This window comes from Narcine bancroftii, chromosome 7 (assembly GCF_036971445.1).
Source record: "Narcine bancroftii isolate sNarBan1 chromosome 7, sNarBan1.hap1, whole genome shotgun sequence".
Taxonomy (NCBI): Eukaryota; Metazoa; Chordata; class Chondrichthyes; order Torpediniformes; family Narcinidae; genus Narcine; species Narcine bancroftii.
Window position 1 is genome coordinate 88,503,155 of NC_091475.1, and position 24,470 is coordinate 88,527,624.

At 43.5% G+C, this 24,470-nt stretch overlaps 1 long non-coding RNA gene across 3 annotated transcripts in view; it reads right to left on the minus strand.

The window, feature by feature from the left end:
• LOC138739107 (uncharacterized) overlaps positions 1 to 24,470 on the minus strand; it is a 90,298-nt gene that overhangs the window by 14,498 nt on the left and 51,330 nt on the right. For all 3 annotated transcript variants that reach the window (XR_011342006.1, XR_011342005.1, XR_011342004.1), the window contains 2 exons: positions 18,921 to 19,034; positions 18,559 to 18,745 (listed from right to left, as the gene is read on the minus strand). This is a non-coding gene — a long non-coding RNA (uncharacterized lncRNA). The remainder of the gene's footprint in view (positions 1 to 18,558; positions 18,746 to 18,920; positions 19,035 to 24,470) is intronic.

Below are 24,470 nucleotides of genomic sequence, written 5' to 3' on the forward strand. Positions count from 1 at the left end.
CGCCACAGCCACCCCCGGGGCCGACGCTACCACCGCTGCTGCCGCCGCCACAGCCACCCCCGGGGCCGACGCTACCGCCGCTGCTGCCGCCGCCACAGCCGCCCCCGGAGCCGACGCTACCGCCGCTGCTGCCGCCGCCACAGCCGCCCCCGGGGCCGACGCTACCGCCGCTGCTGCCGCCGCCACAGCTACCCCCTCGGCCAACCAGGTGCTCACCCGAGCATCCATCGCTGACGACCGCCAGGGCCCGACCGCCGCGACCAACGACCTACCCACCGGCAATCGCGAGCAACTACAAACCCCAATACCAATTTCTCAGGGTACCATTCGGGGTCACGAATGGTGTCGCGGTCTTCCAGCGGGAAATGGACAGGATGGTGGACCAGAACGGGCTAACCGCGACCTTCCCGTATCTGGACAATATCACCATCTGCGGCCACGACGTGCAGGACCACGACGCCAACCTAGACAAATTTCTTCAAACTGCCCGTCAGCTAAACCTGACTTACAACTTGGACAAGTGTGTCTTCCGGACCACACGACTCGCTATTCTAGGTTGTGTGGTGGAGAACGGGATAGTCATGCCAGATCCTGACCGCATGCGTCCCCTAATGGACTTACCCCCCCCACATACCCAGAAAGCTCTGAAACGTTGCCTGGGCCTTTTCTCGTATTACGCCCAATGGGTTCCAAACTACGCCGACAAGGCGCGTCCTCTTATCAAGACCACCTCTTTTCCCCTCTCGACCGAAGCCACAGCGGCTTTCGATCGAATCAAATCTGACATCGCTGCTGCGACGCTGCACGCGATCGATGAGTCTGTCCCGTTTCAAGTCGAGAGCGATGCATCCGACTTCGCCCTGGCAGCCACCTTGAACCAGGCCGGTCGGCCTGTAGCCTTCTTCTCCAGAACCCTCCAGGGTCCGGAGAGTAGACACTCCTCGATCGAGAAGGAGGCCCAGGCCATAGTTGAAGCGGTGCGTCGTTGGAGACATTACCTCGCTGGGAGGCGCTTTACACTGTTGACTGATCAATGCGCGGTCTCCTTCATGTTCAGCAACACCCAGCGTGGTAAGATAAAAAACGACAAAATCGCCAGATGGAGAATCGAACTCTCCACCTTTAACTATGACATCCTGTACTGGCCTGGTAAGCTCAACGACCCGCCTGACGCGCTCTCCAGGGGGACGTGCGCCAGCATACAGATGGACAGACTACGGAAACTCCATGAGGCGCTCTGTCATCCAGGGGTCACTAGGTTTGCTCACTTTGTCAAGGCGCGCAACTTACCCTACACAGTCGAGGAGATCCGCTCCATGACCCGAGCCTGTTCGGTGTGCGCTGAATGCAAGCCCCACTTCTTTCGTCCAGATAACTCCCACGTTATCAAAGCCACCCGCCCCTTCGAGCGTCTTAGTGTAGACTTTAAGGGGCCCCTACCGTCGACCAACCGTAATACCTACATCCTTACGGCCATCGACGAGTACTCCCGCTTCCCATTCGCTGTAGCCTGCCCAGACACCACTGCCACCTCAGTGATACAGGCCCTTCACAGTATTTTCACCATCTTCGGGTACCCCAATTCCATCCACAGTGATAGGGGGTCCTCATTCATGAGTGCAGAGCTGCAACAGTAACTTCTGGAGTGTGGTATTGCTTCAAGCAGGACCACGAGCTATAACCCACGCGGTAATGGCCAGGTCGAGAGGGAGAATGCCACCCTATGGAGAGCGGTTACACTGGCTCTCCGGTCTAAAGGTCTCCCCACCTCTCACTGGCAGGAGGTTCTCACTAGTGCTTTACACTCCATCCGCTCTCTCCTATGTACTGCAACAAATGCCACCCCCCACGAAAGGATGTTCCTTTTCCCGAGGAAATCCGAGTCGGGAACCACTGTACCGGCATGGCTCACCGTCCCTGGCCCCGTCCTTTTGCGACGCCACGTCCGGCACTCAAAGAACGACCCCTTGGTCGACCGAGTGACTCTACTCCACGCGAACCCACATTACGCATACGTGGAGTTCCCAGACGGGCGGGAGGACACTGTTTCGGTGCGGGACCTAGCTCAGGACGCGGTAGACCCAGCAAACCCCCCAACTCCTTCTCCAGGCCCCGTGCCGCAACAGAAGGACCAACAGCATCCCAATGACCCGGGCCACCCTGCCGACAAAACGACTGGGGAATTGAGCGACAGAGCAGTCGCTCCCGACGAGCCCGCTGGCAACACCACTCCAGTGACCCCAATCCCGGCACCACGGCGGTCACGCCGGATGGTCAGACCCCCTGACCGCTACAGTCCTTGACCTACCCCTTCCTTTCATTCTCTCCCTCGTTTTTGTTTTTTTTTCCAGGGTCAATTCTCCAAGAAGGGGTGAATGTGATAGTACAGGTCTATCACCAATGTACATAGTGTATATAGTTACTGTACCTAGACTGTGCTTACAGCGATTGGCTGAGAGCTAAGCCACTCCTATTGTCTGGGCCTTAAAGGGTTGTGTCCCTAGCCAGGTCGGATCATTCCGGACTGGTCGGCCACCTGTGAAGAGCTCCGGTCTTTTGCTAATAAAAGCCTTGGTTTGGATCAACAAGTCTTTGGTTCTTTCGACGAGCTCTACAATAATACACATTATAAAACACTTCAATTGCATTTAACTATTTTTTATAAAACTTTCATTTATCAATTAATTTCTGTTCTCCAAGAAAAATTTATCTGAAGCAGTGAGTGATGTAATGTTTTGACATTTATTAAGTACAAATATGCTGTATGGCTTCTGAGGTATTTTGATCGTACTGTTAAATTGCTGGAGCGCAATTGCACAATCTGATTTCAAATTCATAGACATCACAGGGAAGGATAATTTGTGACAGATGGTTAAAAATAATGTTTTCCATTTTTACATCAACAAAGGCAAGTCGTTTCGTTTGCATTGAAAATGGGTTGATGTCAAAGGATACATTTTTCCATTATTCTACTGCACAATTAAAATTATATCCATGGTATTAATGATAGCGTGAGAATTTTTACAATGTTGTTTAGCTCCTCTCCTGGAAAAAACATGACATTTGCAGAGAAAGAAGAAATCTTCCTTGATCTACAGAATGTGGTATTTGATCTTCTTCCCAAATATTGAAGATAGAAATGATAAAGTTTTACGGTCAATGCCCTGTCATTTTTGGCATAAATCTAAAATGGGTTGAATTCAATATCATTGCTACTAATTTAATTCAATAAACCCAATTCACTTCACAATTGTTTTTCATTAATATCAACAAGACTTAAATATGCCACATCGGTCAGGAACACTCTTGCTGAGCAAAACACATCACCTTTCAATTCATATAACTGTGCTTACAAGGTTTCTGAATTTCTTCCAAATTTTAGCTCATACATATTATCCTTGTGCAAGTGGTCTGTGCTGACGTGATATTATACTGAAAACTTTACTTCATCTATTTGACCACATGACTCTCCCAACTGATCAAATGCTCATCCAATATTTCCCTGTTCCTTCCATTGGCTTCTCCAACTTTTTGTTTACTTTTGGAAGCATGAATAATCTTACTAATATTATTATGTCAAATGAGCCTAACTCGCTGATGAATCTGTATCTTGCAACAGCATCATTAAAAAAGGATAAAGAAAACCTATAGGTTTGATGTAGCATCAATAATCACAAAAGGCTGGAGTTGTGAAACTATCAGGCTTTTATTAACTAAAGACTAGAACAACCATCAACCTCATAGACTGATTAAAGCAACAAGAAAAGGAACATTCAATGGTCAATGGTTAGGATCAGTTTCAGAGGTGTGTCCAGCCAGCAGCAGACAATCATGGCATAACAGTGGTTTACCACATTCAACCCACCTTTTTAAGAAGAGTCCTGCAGAGTGAGGAAAAAAAAGAGAGAATGAAACAACTATACATATATTTAATTTACAGGTTAAATCTATCAGGGGATCTCGTCCGCCATAGCGAGTGATGTAGCAATGGTTGGGGAACTGCCGTAGTGTCCTGAGCAGCTTCTGAGGCCTGTTAACAATTTATCGAGGGGTGGGGACAGGTGGGGTGGTGGGGGAGTGTGGAGCTGGTACATCGTTGTCGACAAGAGTGACCTGGGGTAGGGGATGGTCAGCTGCCAGTTCCAGGACCCCTAAGGTTGAAGTGGGAGGGGATATCTGTTGAAAGTAGGTGGTGGTCAGGGAGGCCTCCAACGGAGCAAGGTCCTGGATGGAGACCTGTCTTCATGCCCATCAAGGAAGGCAATGTAGGCAAACTGGGGATTCGTGTGGAGAAGGCAGACCTTCAACCAGTGGGTCAGTCGTAGATTGCCTGGCGTGCTTCTGGAGCACAACTGGTCCTGGGGAGGTAAGCCAGGCAGACAGTGTAGTCCCTGTTGCAGACTTCCTAGGGAAAGCAAACATCTGTTCATGAGGAGTGTTGTTGGTGGCCATACATAAAAGTGACCAGGAGGAGTGGAATGCATCTGGGAGGACTTGCCATTCAATGGGAGATGGGGAGACCCTGTGACCTCACTGCCAGGAGAATGGTCTTCCAGACCGTGGCAGTTTTCCTTTCCAGTTGCCCAGTACCCCGAGGATTGTAGCTGGTGTTCCTGCTCATGGTCATGCCCCTGGCCAGCAGGTACTGCTGCAGCTCATCACTCATGAATGATGTCTCTCGGTCACTGTGGATGAAGGGAACCCAAAGACTGAAGATATTCTGGAGGGCCTTGAAAACTGTGGCCGTGGTTATATCTGGGCATGGGATGGTGAAAGGGGAAATAGGAGTATTTGTCGATGATTAAGGAAATAGACATTCCAGTTGGAAGAGGGGAGGGTTCTCTTCAAATCAACGCTGAGGCACTCACAAGGATAGGTGACCTTGATCAGGTGCACCTCGTCTGGTCAGTAGAAATGAGGTTTACATTCGGCGCAGACCTGGCAGTTTTAATCATTGCTCGGACTTTCTCAATGGAGTATGGTAGATACTGAGATTTGATAAAATAGAAAAAACCTCATTTCTCTGGGGTGGAAAAGGTCATTCTGCAGAGCCTGTAGTCTGTCCATTTGTACACTAGCATGGGTTCCTCGGGATAGAGCATCCGGGGGTTCGTTAAGTTTGCTGTGCTGTAGTTGTAAGTGAACAGCTGGATTCTCCTCTTGAGGATCTTTTCATTCTTAATTTTTCCCCTTTGCTTATTATTAAACTCACTGATCTGTGAGGAGGATGAACCATTTCCTTGTGAAATAGTGAGATAGCGAGAGGAACCTTCCAGGCAAACCTCAAAGCAAAGCTCGACGATGCAATCCGCCTCACGGACCCGTCCCCTGAAACCCTCTGGGATCAGTTGAAAACGACCATACTGCAATCCACTGAAGAGGTACTGGGCTTCTCCTCCAGGAAAAACAAGGACTGGTTCGACGAAAACAGCTAGGAAATCCAGGAGCTGCTGGCAAAGAAGCGAGCTGCCCACCAGAGAAGAAACAAGCCTTCCGTCGCGCATGCAGCCATCTTCAGCGCAAACTCCAGGAGATCCAAAATGAGTGGTGGACTAGCCTCGCCAAACGAACCCAGCTCAGCGCGGACATTGGCGACTTCAGGGGTTTCTACGAGGCTCTAAAGGCTGTGTACGGCCCCTCACCCCAAGTCCAAAGCCCGCGGCGCAGCTCAGATGGCAAAGTCCTCCTCAGCGACAAGATCTCCATCCTCAACCGATGGTCAGAACACTTCCAATCTCTTTTCAGTGCCAAACGCTCAGTCCAAGATTCCGCCCTGCTCCAGCTCCCTCAACAGCCCCTAAGGCTAGAGCTGGATGAGGTCCTCACCCAGGATGCGACATATAAGGCAATCGAACAACTGAAAAGTGGCAAAGCAGCAGGTATGGATGGAATCCCCCCAGAGGTCTGGAAGGCTGGCGGCAAAACTCTGCATGCCAAACTGCATGAGTTTTTCAAGCTTTGTTGGGACCAAGGAAAACTGCCTCAGGACCTTCGTGATGCCACCATCATCACCCTGTACAAAAACAAAGGCGAGAAATCAGACTGCTCAAACTACAGGGGAATCACGCTGCTCTCCATTGCAGGCAAAATCTTCGCTAGGATTCTCCTAAATAGAATAATACCTAGTGTCGCCGAGAATATTCTCCCAGAATCACAGTGTGGCTTTCGCGCAAACAGAGGAACTACTGACATGGTCTTTGCCCTCAGACAGCTCCAAGGAAAGTGCAGAGAACAAAACAAAGGACTCTACATCACCTTTGTTGACCTCACCAAAGCCTTTGATACCGTGAGCAGGAAAGGGCTTTGGCAAATACTAGAGCGCATCGGATGCCCCCCAAAGTTCCTCAACATGATTATCCAACTGCACGAAAACCAACAAGGTCGGGTCAGATACAGCAATGAGCTCTCTGAACCCTTCTCCATTAACAATGGAGTGAAGCAAGGCAGTGTTCTCGCACCACACCTCTTTTCAATCTTCTTCAGCATGATGCTGAAACAAGCCATGAAAGACCTCAACAATGAAGATGTTGTTTACATCCGGTATCGCACGGATGGCAGTCTCTTCAATCTGAGGCGCCTGCAAGCTCACACCAAGACACAAGAGAAACTTGTCCGTGAACTACTCTTTGCAGACGATGCCGCTTTAGTTGCCCATTCAGAGCCAGCTCTTCAGCGCTTGACATCCTGTTTTGCGGAAACTGCCAAAATGTTTGGCCTGGAAGTCAGCCTGAAGAAAACTGAGGTCCTCCATCAGCCAGCTCCCCACCATGACTTCCAGCCCCCCCCCCCCCACATCTCCATCGGGCACACAAAACTCAAAACGGTCAACCAGTTTACCTATCTCGGCTGCACCATTTCATCAGATGCAAGGATCGACAATGAGATAGACAACAGACTCGCCAAGGCAAATAGCGCCTTTGGAAGACTACACAAAAGAGTCTGGAAAAACAACCAACTGAAAAACTTCACAAAGATAAGCATATACAGAGCCATTGTCATACCCACACTCCTGATCGGCTCCGAATCATGGGTCCTCTACCAGCATCACCTACGGCTCCTAGAACGCTTCCACCAGCGTTTTCTACGCTCCATCCTCAGCATTCATTGGAGCGCTTTCATCCCTAACGTCAAAGTACTCGAGATGGCAGAGGTCGACAGCATCGAGTCCACACTGCTGAAGATCCAGCTGCGCTGGGTGGGTCACGTTTCCAGAATGGAGGACCATCGCCTTCCCAAGATCGTGTTATATGGCGAGCTCTCCACTGGCCACCGTGACAGAGGTGCACCAAAGAAGAGGTACAAGGACTGCCTAAAGAAATCTCTTGGTGCCTGCCACATTAACCACCGCCAGTGGGCTGATTTCGCCTCAAACCGTGCATCTTGGCGCCTCACAGTTTGGTGGGCAGCAACCTCCTTTGAAGAAGACCGCAGAGCCCACCTCACTGACAAAAGGCAAAGTAGGAAAAACCCAACACCCAACCCCAACCAACCAATTTTCCCCTGCAACCGCTGCAACCGTGTTTGCCTGTCCCGCATCGGACTTGTCAGCCACAAACGAGCCTGCAGCTGACGTGGACATTTACCCCCTCCATAAATCTTCGTCCGCGAAGCCAAGCCAAAGAGAAAGAAGAGTGTCTCCAGTGGCATACTGCCTCCACAATGGCCTGGGCCTCCTTTTCAATGGAGGACTGGCAAATTTCAGGGCCTTAGACGGTGCGTGAGAAGAAGACAATGGGTCTGCCCACTGGTTGAGTGTGGCAGCCAAAACAAAGTCAGACGCATCGCTCTCTACTTGGAATGGTGTTGACATGTCTATGGCATTCATGGTTGCATTGGCGATGTCATCTTTGTTACTGTTGAATACAGCTTGGACGGAGAAATGTGGTGGCTTTGACCAATGGGAAAATCTTGTCCACAATGTTGGGGTCCCATAGAGTGTCCATGAGAAGAAGTTGAGGCATCTCTTCAGTGCTTTGAGGGTATGCGGGGATGGGTAGCTCCATCAGAAGACACATGTAGTCAAGGTCAGGGCCAATGATGCCATTCTCAACCACATACCAGCGAAGTATGGCTATCCATGCTGTCCAGAACACACACTTATCTTGTTATAAGTAAGGTTCATGCATTTTACTGCCCAGAGGAACCTGCGGAGGTTCATATCATGATCCTGTAGACTGTGGCCGCAGATAGTTACATTATCTAGGTATGGGAAAGTGGCCTGTAGATCGTAACTGTCCACTATGCAGTCCATGTCCCATTGGAAGATGAACATTTGTGACATTGAAAGGGACCCGGAGGAAGTGGTAGAGGCAGCCATCCATCGCGAATGCCATATACTGGTGGTCCTCTGAGCAGATCGGGAAAATACCTGATATTGTACAATCTGGTTCAGGGAAGGGGGTTAAGCATTGAGCTGTGTACACCAGTTGATGTTCTGGGTGTAGTCTCTGACCATCCTATTCTCTTCCGTGTTCTTTCCCATGAACTCCTAGGGCCTCCAAGAGCTATTGCTGGTTTTGCAGATGCCCTTGCCCAATAAGCGCTAAACCTCTGACATAATGAACGCTCCATCAGTTGCACAGTACCACAGTACAATCTATTCCTGATGGCCACCAGCTTCCAATCAGGGATGAGTTTGGAAAACAGCAGTGTGGGTGGGGGGGGAATTATCAACCTTAAGGGTCAAGAAGCAACATGTCACCTGCAGGGGGACATCTGTGAACTATTTGTTGCAGATTGTTGGAGGGAGGGCCCCATTAAAGTGCAGAGTGACTTTCTGAAGTTGGCAAGGGGGCACAGAGTTGTGGCATAATGAGCAGTCTGAAGCATTTGCACATTCCAAAAGTTAGGATCACTATGCAGGACCCATGGATGGGTGCCATGTATGATTTGGACACGAGTGATATCCTGTGTTTGGCAGGCTGTACTTTAAGAGATAGTTGTTTAGTGGTATCGGGATGGATAAAACTGTACTCCCACTTTTGAATAAATAGTTGATAGAGCACCTGTTTACTTAGACATCCATCATGGACCTGGCAAGTTTGTGCAGTGCCTCCTTGTTTAGGATGAGGGAGGCCAGTATGGATTCATTGTCCGAATCTGATGGAAATTCCCACACCTGTGATGGCCGCCATTGGCCCCAAGATGGCTGCCCTTGACCTCTAAGAAGATGGCATTTGGTGCACAGTCCAAAATGGCCCACAGAATTAGCAACTGGGGAGATCACCCACAACGATGACCATGGTTATATCACTAGAGTATTGGAATGGTGTTAGGGACCAGTCACTCACAGGGTGGGAAGATGCTTCATCTCAAGATAACAATGCCCGTGGCAACCAAGCAGCTGAGTAATCATCTGAGTACAAGAGGGTCACCTCCAATATCTATAAGTTCAACCACCCTTTCCAGATCGAGTACCTTTTATTCCAGTAATCATTGCTGTAGGTACCCGGAGGAGGTGCTAGCCACATACGCATCTCTGATGAGGTCTTCTGTGTTCTGGGCAGCTGAAACTGCCTTACAGTCACACGCTCTGCAAGCATTTCAGAGGGCCTCCAGATATTTGGCATTTGACTCACCAGGTCATTGTTTTCTGGTGGCCAGGAGGTGCCTGGTGTAGACCTCATTAACCTTCTTGCAATATTGGACTTTGAGGATCTCCATAGCTGCTTGGTACGAGCTGACATCGCTGATCATCAGGAACACTTTGCGGCCCGACCCGAGAGAGGAATAGTTTTAGTCCATTGACATCCATGGTGATGGCATCAGCTGCCACCACCAAGAAGTTTTCAAAGCAGCATTGCCAAAGCTTGAATGTGTTTGGTGACTGAGAGGTGATGTCAAACTTCTCAGTTTTCAGGTACAGTTCCATGCTTCTTTGAAATTTTTAGTTAATAAAATTGATGCACCATCAATAATCACAAACGGCTGGTGGAGTGAAACTATCAGGCTTTTATTAACTAAAGACTGCTACAATCATCAACCTCATTTACTGATTGAAGAAAAATAGAATGGGAAACATGAAAGGGGCCAAGAGTAGGATTGGACTTGTGAGGCAAATCCAGCCGGCAGCAGCCAATAATGGCATAATAGTGGTTTATTAAATGGCTGAATATTGTGACAAAGTTAATTCAATTTCCCTGTTAATCAAAACTGATTGTTTTGTTCTATCTGAAATTAAGTTGTGGAAAACATATTTTGTAACTTTCCTCTATTCTCTGTGTTTGTTTTAATAGAGAACTAACATTGGGAGAATTTTGAGTGTTTTCTGTTCCCTCTGTGTTTTAGGGAGAATCTGTTTTGGTATGCAGGCTGTTCCCTGTAACAAATGGCTTCTGTTTTTTTACAGATGCCCAAAAGTCTATTTTGTCCATTAGTGGGAGAAAACACAAAAATCATTCCATCTAATAACTATACCTCCTCAGTAATGTAATAAATGGCATCAATAACACATAAGACTAATAAGAAAGAATAATTACTAAATTAGAGTGAGGAAGAGAGAGGAACTGACTTATGGGGATATTTGGATGCAGAGGTATCAATAAGTTGGGCTTTCCTAACCCCAGGGTTATGGTGTAAGAATCTAAAAATAGCTAATTTTATAACAATTTTCAAGTCATATAACAGTTTAATTGTTGCAATGTTTTTTTTTACTTTCTAACATTATAATGAGCTAAAATTCCATTTGGAAATATGTTCAAAAATTTAATTTATCCAAATAATATTTTTGTTATTTTAGCATTTTATTTTTACTTTAATTTGGAGATAGAGCACAGTAACAGGCCTTGCCAGCCCAGGAGATTGCGCAGCTTAAATACACCCATATGACCAATTAACCTTCTACATCTTTTGGAATGTGGGAGGAAACTGAAGTATGCAGAGGAATCCCACACAGACCAGAGGAAAACATCCAAATTCTTTACAGACAGTGGCAGATTCAAAACTGAGTCTCTGGCACGGTAATATCATTGCACTAACTGCTTCGCTAACTGTGCCTTTTGTTTTTATTCTTTAGGAAATTCCCATTAGAATCCAGAAAAATTATTGTATGAAACAGAAGCAGGATGTATTGAATGAATTGTGTTCAGCTTGCATAACTACAGCTCAAATGCTGCCTGCAATTCTGGTGCTGCATTGGCAGCAAGCCAGAGATTTATGTTGATTTTTGTCAGGACTGCAACATTACAGTGTTAGGATAAGTTCAAGGTTGTTTTCCTAGGAATTGAGAAGCCATGGTAAGGTTTAAATGAGATGTCGATCAGATTATGAGCAGCCTGAATAAAATAAATAGGGAAGTTCTACTTACCTTAGCTGGAGAGACAAAAAAAACCAGAGGGCACAAATTTAAAATTGCTGGCTCCAGATTGGAGTCTCTTGTGTCTTCACAGATTGTAAGTACTTGGAAGAAGGATGAAATATTAAATGATTCATCCTAGCCTGGCCATAATTTACTGCATTTCAGTTTGGATGGCAATAGAGTAAAAATGATGACTAAATTCGTGGATGGTGTAGTGGACAATGAAGAAGGATATTTAAGGTAACCAAAAGATTCAAATCAATTGGGAAGATGGGGCAAGGAGTGGCAAAGAGGCAAACCTCTGACATGTGTGAGGTGTTATCCTTTCAAACCAGGATAGAACTGACAAGGTGCATGATCGGGTGATGAAGAGCAGAGTGATCTTGGGTGCAGGTGTATAATTCCCAGAAAGTGGCAACTCAGGTGGACAAGATGTTGAAGGTGATTGGTTTGCTTGACCATTGGTGGGATATTACATGCAAAAGTTGGGACACCATGATTTATCTGTACTGGGACATAGTCCTCCAGCTATAGTGAGACCACAAATGGAGGACTGTGTGCAGTTCTAGTCAGCCAACTATAGGAAGAATCTTAGATGGAAGGATTACAGAGGGGATACATCATGAGTTTTATGGAAAAATGAGATGGGCAGGGTATATATTCCATAAAGCATAAGAGGCTGAGGTATGACTTTATAGAGATTTATAAAATTACAAGGAACATAAATAAAGTGAATGCTTAATGACTTTTTTTCCAGGGTAAATTATTCTAGAACTTGAGGTCATAGGCTTAAGATGAAATTTAAGAGTGACCTAAGAGACATCATTTTCACTCAAAAGGTGGTCAGTATCCACAGAGAAAACTGTAGAAACAGGCATTTTTGTTAACATTCAAGAGACATTTGGACAGACATATGGATAGGAAGAGTTTAGAAGGACTGGGGCCTAATGTAGATAATGGGATGAGTCCAGAACACCAAATTGATTGGCATTGCAGAGTTTGGTCAATAGGTCTGTTCCATGCAGCATGCCTCTTTTCATTTTTTAACGTGCAGAGACCAATAACGTCTGCTCATCTTGAACCATTTTTCAGAAGTGTTCTATTGAAGTCAATAAGGGACCCTTTGGCAGTGTTGAGAGAGAAATATTGATAATAAAAATGTGCCCAATGTTTAAAAAGAAGGTTGAGAAATTTGTCTCGAAATTTGAGTGAATGTTGATAACAACAGGATGCCAAGTGAGAGACTTTGAGGTGAGAGACTCACTACCAAGTGAATTCACCTGCTCTCTCATATTTCATAAAGACAGGGCATGGTCAAGAAGGCTGGGTAAGTCATCAAAAGAGTGTTAAATGAATAAAAACAGATAAAAAGAAGTTAATAAATAATGTCATCATAGAAATGATGCCTGGCCTGCTGAGTTTATTTTTTCAGCATTTCCTGTTTTAATATTGAAAATTATGTTACACATCACAAAATATGATTAGACAGATGAATAGAAGCTCCCAATTTACTGTTCTCTGGTGAAAATGTTAATGTTTAACATCACTGAGGAATATAAAATATTAAATGCCATAGATCAGGAAAACTGGGGCTACTCCTCAACTCATGTTTGAAAGACTGGGATAATTTTTTTTTAGATTAGCCAAAAAAGAATCTTGGTCCATTCATTTCCTCTCAACTTAATTAAAAGGAAAGATTAATAACATTTGGAATAAAGTGGCAGACAAAGTAATGAGACAGAGGTGTTGGAGCTTTAAAAACTGCAGGTGGATGCCAGGGTGAGAGAGTTACAGTCATAGAAGAATTAGTATGATGAACTGAATGGCCTATTCTTATCCATGTGTAATTATGTTCTGGTAATTTATTATAATATTATAGATAAAGAGAGTTTTAAATAGTTCAAGTTCCTTTAACTATTAAGGTAATGCATCTTCAATTCTTGACGTAAATCTGTTTATATCTCTAACCATCAATATTGTTATAGAGAATGACTGCATGCATTCAGTTTTTGAAGAGTCATTCTGCATCTTATGACAATCTCAGCCTTATCTTTGCCCTAATAATGAAGCTTTTGTGTTGACAAAACACCACTATAAAAATTTAAAAATATCCATCAATGTGCAAACAAGCAGAGAAAATAAGAACCAAGTACCAGCTCCCAGCAGCATCCACCAATAAAAGATCAGCCATACATTAAATCCATGGAATGTTTGACATTTAGGGCCATGTATTTCCCATAAGAAACAACAGTTGTGAATTCCATTGGGAGCTTCACTTTTGTACCCAGTAAAACCATCAAACAAACTTAAATATGCCTATAATGTTCCAAAAGCAAACACATGAACTTATTAGCACATTTTGTTTTCAAAATGTTGTCAGGGAAATTAATTAGTGAGCAAGAAAATAAAATTGAAACTTCTAGGTATGATAAGTTTTGTAATCACTAGGGGTAGCAAAGAATAACTAATTTGAACAGAACACACTGGGAAGCCACTTACGCTGATCGTCTTATTTACAGAGTTTGACTTGTTCCTATATTTGAGTACGGATATATTTGTTTGGAAAAAAAAATAAGATGGGGCCTGGGGCTGCCCTCATAAATGTAAGGATCCATGAATGGCAATGCAGTAGATAACAAGGACTGAGTGTAATGACAAGGTTGGGAAATATCACCAAAATGGAACTCATGGTTGAAAATCAGGAGGAGCCCAGACAAAAAGAAGGGTGAGAAATTTGGCAGTTCAAATTTGTCATCAAGTCTTGCATTCCTGGTATGTGTTTTTAAGATTTATTTTGCTGAATTTCGTGCTCTTGGAAAAAATTATGACATGATGCTCTGAAAGGTCTAGATCATGGTTTTCAAACCTTTTCTTTCCTCTCACATGCCAGTTTAAATAATCCCTATTCCATCGGTGCTCTGTGATTAGTAAGGGATATGTGAATGGGAAGGGAAGGTTGAGAATACTGCTCTAGACCCAATTGTTACTGAAATATTTTGCTCGAGAAAAAATGTCGTTGGCCCATTTCCCTTGCAGTTATAAAACCGTGCACATAGCGAGTCAATTAGATACGATAAAAACAGTGGTTTTCAAACTTTTTCTGTCCACCTATATCTTTCTTCTTTCTTCTTTGGCTTGGCTTCCCGGATGAAGATTTATGGAGGGGTATGTCCACGTCTGCTGCAGCCTCGTTGGTGACTGGCATGTCCGATGCGGGACAGGCAGGCACGGTTGCAGAGATTGCAAGGGAAAATAGGTTGGTTGGGGTTGGGTGTTGGGTTTTTCCTCCTTTGTCTTTTGTCAGTGAGGTGGGCTCTGCGGTCTTCTTCAAAGGAGGTTGCTGCCCGCTGAACTGTGAGGTGCCGAGATGCACGGTTGGAGGCAATATCAGACCACTGGCGGTGGTCAATGTGGCAGGCACCAAGAGATTTCTTTAAGCAGTCCTTGTACCTCTTCTTTGGTGCACCTCTGTTTTTGTGGCCAGTGGAGAGCTCTCCATAGAACACGATCTTGGGAAGGCGATGGTCCTCCATTCTGGAGACGTGACCCACCCAGCGCAGTTGGGTCTTCAGCAGCATGGATTCGATGCTTGTGGACTCTGCCAGCTCGAGTACTTCGATGTTGGTGATGAAGTCATTCCAATGAATGTTGAGGATGGAGCGGAGACAGTGCTGATGGAAGCGTTCTAGGAGCCATAGGTGATGCCGGTAGAGGACCCATGATTCGGAGCCGAACAGGAGCGTGAGTTTGTCAATGGCTCTGTACACGCTGATCTTTGTGTGCTTCTTCAGGTGGTTGTTTTTCCAGACTCTTTTGCGTAGTTTTCCAAAGGCGCTATTTGCCTTGGCGAGTCTGTTGTCTATCTCTTTGTCGATCCTTGCATCCGATGAAATGGTGCAGCCAAGGTAGGTAAACTGGTTTGAGTTCTGTATGCCCGATGGAGATGTGGGGGGGATGGTAGTCATGGTGGGGAGCTGGCTGATGGAGGACCTCAGTTTTCTTCAGGCAGACTTCCAGGCCAAACATTTTGGCAGTTTCCGCAAAACAGGACGTCATGCACTGGAGAGCTGGCTCTGAATGGGAAACTAAAGCAGCATTGTCTGCAAAGAGTCTAGAGCTGGATGAGGTCCTTACCTGGGAAGAGACATATAAGGCAATTGAACAACTGAAAAGTGGCAAAGCAGCAGGTATGGATGGAATCCCCCCAGAGGTCTGGAAGGCTGGCGGCAAAGCTCTGCATACCAAACTGCATGAGTTTTCAAGCTCTGCTGGGACCAAGGAAAGCTGCCTCAGGACCTTCATGATGCCATCATCATCACCCTGTACAAAAACAAAGGCGAGAAATCAGACTGCTCAAACTACAGGGGAATCACGCTGCTCTCCATTGCAAGTAAAATCTTCGCTAGGATTCTCCTTAATATACTAATACCTAGTGTCGTCGAAAATGTCCTCCCAGAATCACAGTGTGGCTTTCGCACAAACAGAGGAACTACTGACATGGTCTTTGCCCTTAGACAGCTCCAAGAAAAGTGCAGAGAACAAAACAAAGGACTCTACATCACCTTTGTTGACCTCACCAAAGCCTTTGATACCGTGTGCAGGAAAGGGCTTTGGCAAATACTAGAGTGCCTCGGATGCCCCCCCAAGTTCCTCAACGTGGTTATCCAACTGCACGAAAACCAATAAGGTTGGGTCAGATACAGAAATGAGCTTTCCGAACCCTTCTCCATTGACAACGGCATGAAGCAAGGCTGCATCCTCGCACCAACCCTCTTTACTATCTTCAGCATGATGCTGAAACAAGCCATGAAAGTCCTCAACAATGAAGACACTCTTTACATCTGGTACCGCACGGAAGGCAATCTCTTCGATCTGAGGCACCTGCAAGCTCACACCAAGACACAAGAGCAACTTGTCCACCTATATACCACTTTAAGTAATCTCTTACTTAACACAGAGCACTTATAGTATAGGGATTACTTAAGGTGGTATATGAGTGGAAAGAAAAGGTTTCAAAACCACTGTTCATAAGGTTCCAATTGACATGGCAGATAAAGAAATATGCATTTATTTTGTCTAATTGACATCCAAACTACCCACAATGCAGGTGTTGAATTAATGATCATGACTTCATATTGAACATTAACTCATTTTCTCTTCACTGATGTTGTCTGACCAACAAAGTGTTTCAAGCATTTCCTGTTTTTATTACAGTTTTCTGCATTTGGAATTTTTTTTTTAAATCATCTCTTATCAAGTCTTATCCTTGGTTTTGAACTGCCAACACATTGTGGTATCTTACATATCTCGCATGCCAAGCCCCAGACCTTCTGATTCCAAAATTCTCTCTCAAGTGGTTGGGTAGAGAGGATACTTAATTTAGTCGCCTTAGTGATCGCAACATTCCTTTTGGACCAGGTAACTATTCATTTAGTTTAATACACAAAACTCAGCAGGTCATGCTGTGCCCATTGATAGCATAGATATATAGCCTGAGCACTTCATTAAGGTATGAGCAGAAAGGTGGCAGGCAACTAAATAAAAAGTTAGGGGGAGGAATGAAGAAGGGACAGGGGTAGGCACACAGGAAGGAGGGCAGAAGAAAAAAAAAGCTGAAAAGTGATAGGGTAAATGTGTAGCTGTCTGAATGAAGAGGAAAGGGAGGGGTTAGGGAACTGGACGAAAGGAGACAGAGGTCTAGCAAAAGAGAATAACAAATGGGAGGGATCTAATGAAAACTGGAGTGGCCTTGGTTTGGCAGGGCATGATTCCATGGTCAGATATATCACTGTGGAATTAGAGTGTGGAAGTGAAATGTGTGTCCTCTGGTGCTCCCCGTTACTGCAGCAGACAGAGCAAAAGTTCTAAATGAAACGGTTCACTTTATTATCACAGTGAATTGAATTGGGCTCATGTTCCATCAGGCTTTGTGGAGGTTTAACTGTTGGCTACAACCTCTCCTCTCTCCTGATTCCTACTGTTCAACATGCCCATTTAGCCTATCATGTCTATGCTATCCTTCACACAAATCCTCTATGATTCACCTGTATAATAATATGGGAATTTCCCAGAAATATAATAAGCCAAAATCTCTCCATGAACTCTTTCATTTCAGAGTAGAGTTCCATCTGAGTTCTCAAAGTATCGAAACATACTGATAGACACAGATATCAGTGACGATAAGAAACATCCAAACATTATATTTGCATCATTCAATTCTGATGTATTCTTTGGAAATTCCAAGAATAAACTAAGATTCTGACTCCCCACTTCATTGGCCAATTATATAGGTGAAAGAGAATCACAACAACCCTTTCTACCGTTTGAATGCTTACAGATCATTGGATAAAAAGTTTGAAGAATAGTTAAAGTAATATTAGAAGCAGTCCAAAGAAGTTTCACCAGTCTAATTAGGTGGTCAAGAGTGTTGTCCTGCAAAGAGAGGCTGAAGAATTTGGGCCTGCATTCTTTGGAGTTTATAAGAACAATAAGATTGTGAGGAAACTTGACAGGGTAGATGTTTCTACTGGAAGGGAGTGGCAAACAAGGCAACATAGTTATAAGATAAGGGATGGTTATCTTTGTGTTGAAATTTCCTCTTGCAGAGTAGAGTGAATGTCTTGAAATCTTTGCTTGAGAGAGCTGCGGAGGCCAGATAATTAGACATATTTAAGGTGGCGATAGATATGCATTTGATTGAACAAAGAATTGAGTGCTACAGGAAACTGAAGTGGAAGAGGAGGCAGAGCCTGAGATCGATCACCGTGAATGCATTGCGAGAGGGACAGGCTTAAGGGCCCTGGTGGCTGACTCGTCTTCCTACTTTCTCATGTTCTTGTTGCCTTCTTCATCACAGAAAATTTCAAAATAAATACTGTTGGATTAAAAAGCCATACAGAATGTTGCCAAAAAGTAAAGTCTAGGTATTAACATGCATGAAGGAATCTCTGTTTCAGGTAATTAGAAATAAAACTCTAATCCAATTCAGTCCAATTAAATTAGAAATTAGAGGATTACTTTTAAATTATGTAAATTAAAGATTCAAAAATGGACTGCTTAGCTACAATTTAACACATATTAATTTGATTTGAAGAGAGGAGCATGTAATGGTATATCAATTGGAATATGGTATGTTCCCTCAGGAATCAATATTTCACATGAAAAAAAAACATTGAATCCAAATTAGACAAGATGCATTTTATCTACAGAAAAGCTGATGCACTCAATAATGTCAACAACTAGAGGAAACTTGTTGAGCTGACCTTATTAAAGATGAATAAGCTGCAATTCAAATGATAATCGTACAGGAGATAAGTTTGAGATTATAAAAGAATTGGAGGAAGCTACTTGGACCTTGAGTCACTTCAAAGTTAATGAGGTCATGGTTGATCAGTTGCCTTACTCCACACAGCTTGCTTTTGTCCCTTCTCAGCTTGAGATGCCATAAATCTGTCAATGAAATGTTAAAATGTCGTTGACTTGGTATCCATTGTCAATTCAAAAGCATCTCTCACTTAATATATGCCATTTCATAAGTTTATTTTTATCAGTTTCAATGAAATCAAATTTCAGAAGAAAACTATAGCTTTCAGCCATTATTTAAGTGTTACTTAAATGCAAGTACCTGAGGATGAATGTCTAACATGCTGAATTGACAAAAAAAAAAGCCTTGACTCTCTCAGTGTGCAAAAGGCGCTCTGACTCCAATGGGTTTTTCAGTGAGCCTTCTTGCTTGGTACTGTAAGGTAAAAACATCATGAGTTGGGACCGGAGAAGGAGTCACCCAGTTCTAAGGAGTAACAGGATGCAGGTGTGACCTTGTACGCTCAAGATAAGTGTGGCAATAACAAGATGATGTGCAGCAGACTAACAGAGAAGGGTAGCAACAGCTTATTCATTGGACAATGTAATGGTATGATCATTTACTAAGTGCGTGTCCTGAGGTATAAAAAAAACACCACTTGCTGATATCAGGAGAATGCGCCTTCTCCAACACTGTTAGTTGCAAGTGTTACAATCCGATAATAAAGAACCTTGATTTCGACTCAGTCTGGTGTCTGACTCACTCATTCTCGAACAAAGCAGACCTAACAGTACCCATTATCCCACCCTCCCTCACTTAGATTGATCCGCTTTCACTCATTCCATCGGGCTCAGTATGGAGTAGTGCAGTGGGCCTTTTCCGAAAATGCCCTGACAATCCTTTACAGCCGTGGCTGAGTGTGGCATTATTTCTGAGAAATAAGACATTCAATGTTATTCGTCAAAGAACTTTAAAAACTACCAAACAAAGTGATGAAAATAATTTTTAAACTGCAAATTGAAAATACTCTAAAATGACAAAATGCAAAGTTAAATAATGTTGAAAATTACATATGTTCTTTGCCTCCTAATCTATTGATCCGTTAAAATCAGTATGGAGTATTGAATTCAAGAGTATGGAGGTTATGATGAAATTGTACAAGGCATTGGTGAGGCCAAATTTGGAGTACTGTGTACAGTTTTGGTCACCAAATTATAGGAAAGATATAAACAAAATAGAGAGAGTGCAGAGAAGGTTCACGAGAATGTTGATAGGATTTCAGGGTCTGAGTTACAGGGAAAGGTTGTGCAGACTGGGGCTTTTTTCTCTGGAGTATAGAAGATTGAGAGGGGACTTGATAGAGATGTTTAAGATTTTAAAAGGGACAGACAGAGTAAATGTGGATAAGCTTAAGCTTTTTCAATTAAGAAAGGGGGAGATTCAAACTAGAGGACATGGTTTAAGATTGAAGGGGGAAAATTATAAGGGGAACATGAGGGGAAATTTCTTTACGCAGAGGGTGGTGGGGATGTGGAATGAGCTTCCAGCAGACGTGGTCGAGGCGGGATCATTGGTTACATTTAAGAAAAGACTGGATCGTTACATGGATAGGAGGGGACTAGAGGGGTATGGACCGGGTGCTGGTCAGTGGGACTAGGAGGGTGGGGATTTGCTACGGCATGGACTAGTAGGGCCGAACTGGCCTGTTCTGTGCTGCAAGTGGTTATATGGTTATATGGTTATAGCAGGGTATCGCACCTTGACCCTGATGGGGATTCCAAGGAATAAATTATTCATTGTAAATCTACAGAGTCCAGTTTTGCTGCTACAGTGATAGGTGCAAGGAAATGGACAGTCGGCAGATCCAAGAATGTTGTGGACTTCCTTCAAGTGGTTCCCAATGGTGGCATCAGACATGGACAGAAGTATTTCCAATAGCATTGATGTTGTTGAACACATCAGCTTATCTGTAGATAGAATGCATCTTGTCTAATTTGAATCCAATTTTTTTTTTTTCCGTGAGATATTGATTCCTGCAGGAATACAGCCAAATACCATATTACATTATTATGCTACCTCATCCCATGTTGGTGAGTAAACACATTGGAAAACTTGGCTGACTCTTCAGTTTCAATTGCAGTAACTGCTGTTCAAAGATAGCATCCAAAGTTGTGCAAGGTTATCAATGTTTGCTTAAAATAACAGTGTTAGACTCATTACTGTTGACATATTCTGAGATATTTTGAGAGGGGTAGCACAATGGTGCAACTAGGAGAGTTACTGCCTCACAGCTCCAGTGATGGATTCAATCTTGATATCCAGTGCTATCTGTGTGAGTTTGCATGTTCTCTCTGTGACCATATGGGTTCTATCTGTGTGTCCCTGTTTCTTCCCACATGCCAAAATATGTATGTGTTGGTAGGATAATTGACCACAATAATTTCTCCCAAGTGAATTAATTAAATCAAATTCTTTATTGTCATGTGCTCCCAAATACAGTAAATAAAAATTGTTTTGCTTGATACCTGGGCAAGTCAACACATATGGGAGGTAGTGCAATGATAAACAAATAAATAAGTAACAGTGCAGGGAATAGTGCTACAATAATTGAATAGTGGAGGATGGAAAAAAAGGTACATTTAAGAATGATGCAAGGGCCTCATCTTATGAAAGTGTAAGATCTGTTTAAGAGCCCAATAACAGCAGGAATTAATCTGCCCATAAATCCGAATGCTTGCGTTTTCAGAGGGGACGGGGGGTGTGTAGAACCAAGTGGTGTAAGGAGTATGACGGGGATTGAATATGTCCTTTAATATGTTGGCAGCTTTTCCAAGATAGCAGGAGTTATAGACAGAGTCAATGGAAGGGAGGTTGGCTTTCATGAGAACCTGAGCTGCATTTACAACTCTCTCCAGTTTCTTACAGTCTTATCAGAACAGTTCACATACCAAGATGTGTTACATTTGGAAAGGATACTTTATACAGAGTGTGTGAGTGTGAGAATATGGGGAAAACAAAGTAAGGCCTGGCAGGATTAAAGTATGGCCACCATGGACTCGATAGGTCAAGGAACCTTTTTTTTCTGAGGTACATCTCTCTATGGCTTTATAATGATTGTCCTATGAAATAAAGAGGCACTATTTATTTACACAGAAACAAAACACAACATTGTTACACAAAAATCTGTTCTTTTAAGCAGATGCCTGGAGATAAACATATGGTCTACTAGGCAATTGCACTCCTGCATTCATTCTATTCACCATCAAGCAGAGGAAGGATTTGTTAGTAACTCAATTTAGAAGATGGGCGTGAATTCTTTACATGTAATTCTCATAAGAATAATTGCATGGCAATTCTTCACCTTCTTGTTGCCTCCTTCCCTGCCCCTCCCCCCCCCCCCTCCCCAAGTCTCTGGAAAACGTGCAATCTTCTGCACTTTATTGAACAGTTTGATTCGCTTGATCTGCAATTTCCCAGGACCTATTTCTTTTCTGCCTGAATGTCATCCAATTTGCTGCAGCTCCAATCATAGATCGTCAAAATTTTGAGAGAAAGCTATAGTCTGATTCCTGTCAGATGTGATGGCATGGTGGTTATCTTACTGGACCAGCAACCTAAGGCCTGCACTAATAATCAGGAGTCATGAGTTCAAATCCCACAGCAAGTGGGAGATTAAAGATTCAGTTTGATTAATAAATCTGGAATTTTAAAAGCCAGAAAATGACTAGATAGTTAGTGACCTGCCACCTTTTCCCAACTTTGATTTAAGTGGGAGTGCATTTCATGCATATATTAGTGTTGTGTGTTTATTGAAGGTGAGAGGAGATGTGTGTCTCTAAAGCAGTGGTTCCCAACCTTTTACTTTCCACTCACATACCACTTTAAGTATTCCCTCTGCCATAGGTGCTCTGTGATTAGTAAGGGATTGCTTAAGGTGGTATGTGGGTGGAAAGAAAAAGTTTGAAAACCACTGTTTTAATCATTCCAAATTGATTCATAACTCCAAAGGAAATGGGCCAATGACAATTTTTGTCAAGCAAAGTATTTCAGTAATAATTGGGTCTAGAGCAGTGATTCTCAACCTTCCCTTCCTACTCACATACCACCTTAAGCAATCCCTTACTAATCACAGAACACTTATGGCATAGGGAATACGTAAAGTGGTATTTGAATGGAAAGTAAAAGGTTGGGAACCACTGCAAAGTATGTCAAGGGGAAACCATCCCAAACAGGAACTTGCTCTTTGACACCACAGAGTTCAGAAGAACAGTAGAGCATCGGAGCAGAAGGAGGGCATTCCATACCTCACCTGCCTCAGCATTCAGTGCTGTTATGATTGATCTTTCCCATGCTTATTTTCTTCTGAGTGAAGACACAGAAGTGCTGGAGGAACTCATCAGGTCTTGCACTGTCCATAGGAGATACGTACATAACCAACATCTTGGGCTTGAGCCCTTCCTCAAGGTAACTTGATGAAGTGATCAGGCTCAAGTTGTTGGTGATGTATCTTTATTTCCTATGATGCTGTGACGACTGCCAGGTTATGTTTAATCATGTATTCGTATGTGTGAGTTTGTAGACAACACATGGATGAAGGAAAAGGTTCTTTAAAGTTGCTGTAAACACCATTATGAGGCATGCCATGAGGCTGAAAGTCTCCGTTACAGAACTTGCATACTGCGTGTCTTGCTCTGTGTCAGCCCCTGGTGGTAGCCAAGTATAATCAAACAGTAAGGCATTGCTAGTTGCATCACAACCACAATCTCTATCAATACAGGTTCCTCCAGGATATCTGTGTTTTTAGTACAATCACAGCATTTGCAGACATTCATGTTTCACCCCCATATTTTCTTCTGAGCCAGTTTCCCATGGTCCTTGATTTCTCAATATTTCAAAAATTAATTTGCATTTTCTTTAAGTTCTCTTCATGATCCAGCCTCCACAACCTTCTGGACTACTGAATTCCAGAGATTTACCATCCTCTGCTAGACGTTCCTACAAATGATCATCCCCAAACCTCATGGAATATTCTCTCATTTATGGAAGTATCTTGACATCTATTCTGTCTCATACAATTCATTGCATTAGTGCTCCTTTTCAGAGAAAGTAAAAAAAAATGTTTGTTTCTATGTGAGGCTTGTAATAATTGGTTCAATAACATTTTGTTTTGCAATTATTTGTTAATAAATAAGTAAATACATTAATTTCCATATTTTTCATATAATCTTTCTTCAACATGTATATCAACCTGCTATGAGTACATACATACTCCTCAGAAACTTAACAAGGACTAGATACAGTAGATGAAATAAAATAGAAAGGACACATTTTTTTTATTCCTGCAGATGAGAAGACTACTAAAGAAGCTTTAAACTAGGAATGGTAGTGGGGGGAAGGGATCCATATAAAGGAGAACAGCATAGAGAAGGTTTGTCCGCTAATAAAGAAGCTTGTAGACAAAGTTTAGGGGGGGGGGGGTGGAAAGACAGGTGATTGAGAAGGTAAAGGATCAATGCAGTGATGGAGGAGGGATGGTGATAATAAATAATGGAATTGACCATAAATATAGGGACAAACAGAGGGAAAGATGTAGTAAATTTCTTAAATGCATTTACTTTAATGCTAGGAGTATTGTAAGGAAGGTGGACAAGCTGAAGGTGTAGATAGACGGGGTGGCGATTATTGAGACGTGGTTCCAGGAGGATTGTGACTGGTAGCTAAATATTCCAGGATTTTGCTGCTTTAGGTGTAATAGAATTGAAGGGGTAATGGGGGGGAGGGGGTTGTGGCATTGCTTATCAGGGAAAATATTAAAGCAGTGCTGATGCAAGATGGATTGGAGGGCTCATCAATGGAGGTGGCATGGATGGA